The 7,372-nt window shown below is 40.0% G+C and overlaps 1 non-coding gene across 1 annotated transcript; it reads right to left on the minus strand.

Moving 5' to 3' along the window:
• Positions 1-6,159: 6,159 nt before the first annotated feature.
• On the minus strand, positions 6,160-6,249 carry LOC125130172 (small nucleolar SNORD12/SNORD106). The gene has a single exon (XR_007135672.1). It is a non-coding gene; the product is annotated as a small nucleolar SNORD12/SNORD106 (small nucleolar RNA).
• Positions 6,250-7,372: the final 1,123 nt, after the last annotated feature.

The following is a 7,372-nucleotide window of genomic DNA, read 5'->3' on the forward strand; positions in this document are numbered from 1 at the left end:
CTCCCTGTGCATCGGGCCCCTGAACTTGCACTCGGTAACCAAAGGAATTACTGAAATGCAGTTTCCTGAAGAATTTTTACCTTTTGGAAGGTAAACATACAGACAGATCCTATGTAACATAGTCCATATATATTTTTATATCATACATGTGAATGCATTTGTATGTTATGTGTGCATTTTAATCATTATACAAATTAATAAATTATGCATTCTTCTAGAGGCAATGATGGTCTGTGCTAAACAATTACTTACATCATGTTGTAACGAGTACGTACTGGTCTGTACTGATTAGGCATAACTCCAATAACTCTCAGCACAGTGGCAGATTCCAACCTATCAAAATCTACATTCACCCCTTTATTGGATTTTTTTTTAGCAACGTTGTATGATTAGAGAGGAAAACAGTTATTCAGCTCAATTTATACTACTATGTACCTTCTTCACTCAATCAATATTCTTTCCAAGGACAGATATTTGCTTACTTTCATCTCAAGTGATTAAACATTATTATATTGCCCTATGCCAGGTCCAACTGTCTGACAGACCCATTTTTTATTTATTTTATTTTATTTTATGCTGTTCCTGGGCCTCTGGGCTGAATTCTTTTTCCTTCTGAGAACTGGAATTTCCCCTTTGTACACGTCACCTGCCTTTGCAATAATCATCACCATTTTGGTGTTATTTTCTCTCCTAAGTCACTTTATTCTCTGACTTACTGATCTCAAACCCTTTTTAAAAATTCCTAATTTGTACTTCTTTCAAATCAAAGGCCAATGAATGAATCTGTCATTTATAACAAAAATGCTATTTTTACCTCTGGATCCTATTGGATTCCCCACTGAATCAAAAAGTGTCATATTTGTTACTAATTAAAAAATCATTTATGAGAATATTACTTTCACATTTTAAGTCATTAAGTATCTTGTTTCATACTTTGAAACTATGAGACAAGGAGTTAATGTGTCATAAGTAAGCTAATATTTGACTTAAATTCAGCTTATATTTCATAACTTTCAGGTTAAATACATCATACTCCCTTTAAGAGTCCACCTTAAATTCTTTTTGAAACAAGTGGGTTATATGTTGGTGGATGGATGGATAGATAGATGGAAGACCCTCTAAAAAATACAACAGATATAGTACATAGAAAGAAAGGATATTAAAAAACCCAAAAACCCTACAGTAAACAGCAAGAAAGGATATTAAAAAACAAAAACTACAGGAGTGAATCAGTTATTCAATATTAATTGAACACCATTGAAGAAAAAAGTTACCCTTCAATCTAGAAGTACACACTAAATAAGCATGGGTAATTATTGGCTGAAAGGATAATCATAGAATCTGTTTTTAGCTTTAGGGAAGGAAAAAAAGACAGAGAAGCCACTTACTATAGAAAGTAAATCTCTTAGCCACAAAGAGACTAGTGAGCTGATATCAACAAGTAGAATAAAAAAAAAAAATCAACCATCAGCAGAACTACAAATTTGTACTTAATATGAGAACTTCAAGTACTTAGCAAGAAAACTTGACTACAACCGAAGCTTAACTCAAATTACACAGCTATAGAGGAAACCATAAACGGATTTGTATCTTGATATTGGTGTTTCTTTAATTCTTGGTCTGTATATAGTATCTTAGTTTCTAATTATAATTAATGATTAAATATTTAATATCAAGGGTTATAGTAAGTCCCTTATCTGGCCACAATTGGGGAAACCCCAGCACTTTTGCCTCTGTATCCTAACCCATGGCACTATATATGGAATTAACTATTTTAATTGCAGGTGAAATGTCTAGGGGGATTTAAGACTCTTCCACTGAATTGGCTTTATGTGACAGCGAATTTTGCAGACAGACATATAAAAGAAGAAATAAAGCCTTAGTCCATTATATAAATCATAGAAGATAATACACTGCCATTTTTTTATGGGTTGGGATTAGACTGTTTATCCATTATCAAAGGGGTCTTTGAATTAAGAAATGGCAATGATTAGTTTTTACGCATTACAGATTCTCCAAGTCAGTTTTTAAGTCAGTCTCTCTCATGATTAATACTGTGCATTTTCAAAATACCTTTTCAGCATGGCATGAAAACAAACCACCCCAAGGAAGCTGAAGCTATGAACACCTGTCTCTAAGAACAAGGGCAACTGAAATAACCAGGACCTCAACACATATATTGAGGTTAAAAAAAAAAAAAAAAAAACTTTTCCTTGAAAGATTGTTTTAAAGCAAACAAAGATTAGTGATTTTGGTTTTGTTTTCTACAAACCAAAGTTTCTACAAAAAGCACATATAGCTTTTTGAAATGAAGATAAAATTTAGAACTATTAATTTTAATACCCAAATAAAAGTCCAGAAAAAATACACATCAGGTATTTCCGAATGCTGCTCAGTAGAGCAGATGGTCTTGACCGGCTGCCTCTCCTCTTTGTCTTATCCCTCTTCTCTTCATTCATTCCTTTCATTCATTCACAGAGCTGCCTCAAAGACCTTAAGTCACTGTTTACAGGATGACTTAGGGTGAGAAACACTGGTCACAGCAAATAGCTAATATATCTAGAATGTTCTAAAAGGTATACTGTTTGTTTAGCTGTGTACCAGGAAAACAAACTCAATGTAATCTAACCACTACTTGTCAGGAAAAAAGATTCACCTAAATGGTGTCGCATCGAACACTTGAGTGACCCAAAGTTTCACTCATTAATGGGCATCTGTGACAGACAAACCTAGCTTGAGATAGACTGCAAAATTTGGCTTAAACTTTCCACAGCCTTTCATTAAAAAACAGTTAACAATATCCATACACTTAACAAATAGGCAACTGCACCACATGGAGGATTTTTCACTATCTTTTGTAAACAAATGATTTTAATGGCTCATGTCTCCAGACTTAGAAACTTAAAAAAATTCATCTCCTACTTTGTTTTCTCGGTTAAAAACAAAAGCTTAGTTTTCATCAGCTTTAACAGTAAACAAGCAATTTTCCAGGAACCTGATCCAAATGCTCTGCCTAATATACATCATCCAAACGAATATATCAATAAAAATCCAGGTAATATGCTTTATGAATAACAGACTGAGGTCAGATTCCTATAAAACCTAAAGCGATTTCATAAAAGTCACCATTGCTCAGATGTAGTGTGGTTTTATACTTTTCCTCCATTAATCCTTCAGTGAGTGGGGTTTATCTTTTTATGTGACATGCATGACAAAATACTTGACTGGTTATCAACTCATTATGAAAGTAGTTACATGGTTTTTCCAACGACATTAAAGCAAAATGACTTTGGAATTTCCAGAATTTGCAGAAATGGAAAGATGCCTGGCCAACTTTGAATTCTGTTCAAGGAATGAAAAATGGGATTGAACACCATTTTGAAACATGCATGCATATGTGTTCGCCAGATTCTCTCCTTAGCTACAAATCTCCTGAAATGTCATCCAAATTTGATAAAGCCAGGTTACTCCAAACTCATTCTTTTACATCTTTGTAATAAGAATAAGTACATTTTTCAATACTGTTGACAGCAAAGTAAAACAGCCAAAACCAGGTGAAAGGTTGGGACCCATTTCTCTCTTTAGGGAGGTACAGTAGGTGTTCTCCACAGGGACACACAATATGTACTCAAAAAAAAAAAAAAAAAGTAATGGCAATTTTACTTTTTTTTCCTTAACTATCTCATTAAGTAAAGTTGCTCTCCCAATTTAGTGCTTCGGTAATGTCAACCAATCCTAAAAATGCAGAATTGGCAACCTCAGTATCACAGACCATTTTAGAAGGAAAAAGAATGAAAATTGTTCAAAAGGACAGAACTGATGTGGAAAAAGCACGAGGTACTGTCTAAAAAAAGATCATCAGACTTTGGACTTTGTCCACAGGACACCTGACTACAAAGGGTTACGAAGCCCTTCCATGTATGGCCCCTCCAGGCACTCGCCGTTGGATGAGAAGGCAGAGAAGTAAATAAGTTTCTGTCACACAAGAAGCTCTGAAATCAAGAAACATATGGGGTTTCCCGGGATCACTGAGGAAGGAAAAGCGATCACACAGATAGATGGGTGGTGGCATGTCAGGGAGCAGAGCCTTGAAGAATGAGTAGAGCTCTTCAGATGGACAGGAAACCAAAAGTTTGAGGACACACGAGTCCCACTGAAAGCAAGGCATAGAAAGGGAAGAAGGAATTTCCTGAGAAGAGGGAGCCTCTCCTTTGTCCAGACCACCTTTGAGCCCCCCTCCAGAGCAAAGAGCAGAGGCTATTAGGGTCCAGTCTAGTAAAGACAATGCCTCCCTCTGGAGCACAGGCTGTGCAGGTTTGCTTGGGGCTCATTCTAAAAGGCTGGAGGTCCCTAAGCTCATGTTCCTCAGCAGCGATGCAAACCCACTGTGTGCACAGCATCCATCTGAATGACTCCCTGTCCTCTCTGACACCTACACGATCCTGAAGCTCGTGCCACTTACTGTCCCCTTAGTGAGAAAGTCCTCTGTCTCTGACCCAGGAGACCTGTGGCTTCTTCCAGCATCCATGAAACTGTGACAGGAAAGTTTTGTTAGCTTATGAGCAGGGTACAATCTAGACCACTCACTATTTTTAACAAATGGGCAGTGAAATGATCTATTGGGTGAGATAGGAAACAGAAGAGAATGAAACAGGAAATGTAGAAGATGATGTGTTCGGTTTTGTGGTTGAACTTAAGTGGATGTGGAGGCAGAGCGCTGGCAAGACAGGTCTGTATTTCATGAGAGAGGTCTGGGCTAGAGATACATTTTCAAAATGATTTGAATCCACATGGGCCTTAACATTTTGATAATGAACATCAATATTTAAGTGGTAGCTATGTAGGTACCATCTTTAGAAATAGACAAAACACAATGAGGATAGGATCCTGTGTCTCTCAGAAGCCAAGAAAATGGTGAGTTCTGAGGAAGGAGTAGTCACCAGAGTAATTAGGAGAGATCCAGTAACAGAAAAACTAAATCCCACTGGATTTGGCACCCAGAAAGTCACTGTTGTCCTCACACAATGTGCTGGTCCTCGATTTGTCAGCCCTCTGATTCCCTCTTCACCCTTCCTCTCATTCTATTCCAGATGTCTGAACCTGCAGGTTGCATGTCCCAGACTCCACTGTCAGCTGGTCAGCTGGCTAAACTTGGCTCCAACCATTGGTTAAGTTTAAGTTTAACCAATGGTTGGTATGGGTGAGAGATTAAAAGATGAAGGTAACAGGGAAGTCAGGTATTTCTGCTTCTCCTCTCAGCTACAGACAGCATGCCTCATAATACATGGGCTGAATCCCCTCCCTGGCTTCTACTCCCACTGGATGAGCCAGTCAATCAAGGGCCCTGCCCCCGGGTCACCCCGGGCCTGGTCTGAGAGCACCATCCCTACTCTGTCCCTCCATTCTAAGTGTGGGAGTGGCTCCAGCTGTGGCCACCACTAGGATGCCTCACCATTCTCTGTTTGGCTTCTCAGTTACTCCATCACCCATCTAATCCAATTCCCTACCTTGTTACAAAGAAAACAAAATCACTGAAACAGTTTGTTTCTTTGTATTTATGTTATTTTTGGCCCCACCTGAGGCATATGGAAGTTCCTGAACCAGGGACTGAATCCAAGCCACAGATGCAACATCCATAATAGCTGTGGCAATGCCAAATCCTTGATCCACTGTGCTGGGCCAGGGATCAAACCCACACCTCTGCAGTGACCTGAGCCACTGGAGTCACATCCTTAACCCACTGTGCCACACTGAGCTAATCCTGCAGCAGTTTATTTTTCCCTGGTTGGATCCTAATTAGCACAAGTGATGAGAACAAAAGCCAAGTATTAAGGGTGAAAGAATGGGAAAAGAAGATGCTGGAGTCCAAAAGTATGGATTATTTCTCTAGCAATTGCATAGAAAGGAAAGAGACTTGATGGTTTATAGAGGGCTGCATTGTTTTCGTTTTTAACTTGATTTGGGGGTTAGATTGGGTAAGACATAAGTTTGCTTTAGGCTGAGGGGAACATGTATGAAAAGAGTGAGAGAATAAAAGGTAGAGGAATTGAGGGAGTATGATTAATGGAACAAGTTCCCAGAGGAAACAGAAGGAGGCAAGAGGTTTCACAGGATCCAGGTAACAGGTTGGATCCAGCTAACAGGTTTGTTTGTTCCCCCAGTGCAGTAGACAAAACTAGCTAATAGTTCAGTTCGATCAGCAGGATCCATCTGATGGGGGAAAAAAGTTATGTCATCAGCTACTCAACCAACAGGCTTGACCCGTACCTGACATTGCTACCATGAAACCAGCAATATGAAGAATCTGATGTAGCCATAAGTCACCTTGTCAGTAAGGTGGGTGAAATTTTCTGGTGGACTCAATTCCTCCCAGAAGTAGGAGGCTCTGTTGAGTTCAGAGGCTAGATGAGAGTGGTGATGGTTTGGAATTCCCCAGTGGGGAGTGGGAGTAGAAACTGACCAAGGATCTCTGACGGGTAATGGAGAGAGCCCAGCTGGGGTGAAGACAAGGGATCTTAGTGGTACCAATCTGTGTAGTTTTATGGTTTATTCTGCACCTGCCCCCTGCTCCGATTATCATTTGCCTCCATTTGGGAGCAGGATGGCAAATATAGGGTTGGGGTCTTGCGAGAGGAGCACTGTGGGAGTTTGGGATTGCAGAAAATCAGAGGTGAGAAAGTACATGGGATGGTCTACCAGGGAACAGAGGGAACATAATCAGGAGAAAGAGGGCCCAGGGTTGCACAACTTCTTAGCCCAGCTCTGGAGCCTCAGGCAAGTGACTGAACCTTTCTTTTGTCCATTTTAAAAATTTTTCTTGGGAGTTCCCATTGTGGCTCAGAAGTAATGAACCAGACTAGTATCCATGAGGAGGCGGATTCGATCCCTGGCCTTGCCCAATGGGTTAAGGATCTGGCGTTGCTATGAGTTGGGGTGTAGGTCTTAGATGTGGCTCTGATCCAGCGATGCTGTGGCTGTTGTGTAGGCCAGCAGCTACAGCTCCAATTCAGCCTCTAGCCTGGGAGCTTCCATATGCCACAGGTACAGCCCTAAAAAGAAAAAAAGAAAAATTCTTGAAGTATAGTTGCTTTACAATGTCATGTTGACTTGAACCTTTCCAAGCCTCAGTTCCCTTATCCAAAAAAATGAAGTCCCTACTTCAAGAGCTTATAAGACTGACAAAGAAAATGCATCTATGCTATGCATTAAAGACCCTGGAGTTCCCGCTGTGACATGAGATCAGCAGTGTCTCTGCAGCACCTGGACACAGGTATGATCCCTGACCTGACACAGTGGGTTAATACATCTGGTGTTGCCACCGGTGTGGTGTGGGTCACAACTGCAACTCAGACCTGATCCTTGGCCTGGGAAC

The sequence above is a fragment of the Phacochoerus africanus genome, chromosome 6, assembly GCF_016906955.1.
Source record: "Phacochoerus africanus isolate WHEZ1 chromosome 6, ROS_Pafr_v1, whole genome shotgun sequence".
Classification (NCBI taxonomy): domain Eukaryota; kingdom Metazoa; phylum Chordata; class Mammalia; order Artiodactyla; family Suidae; genus Phacochoerus; species Phacochoerus africanus.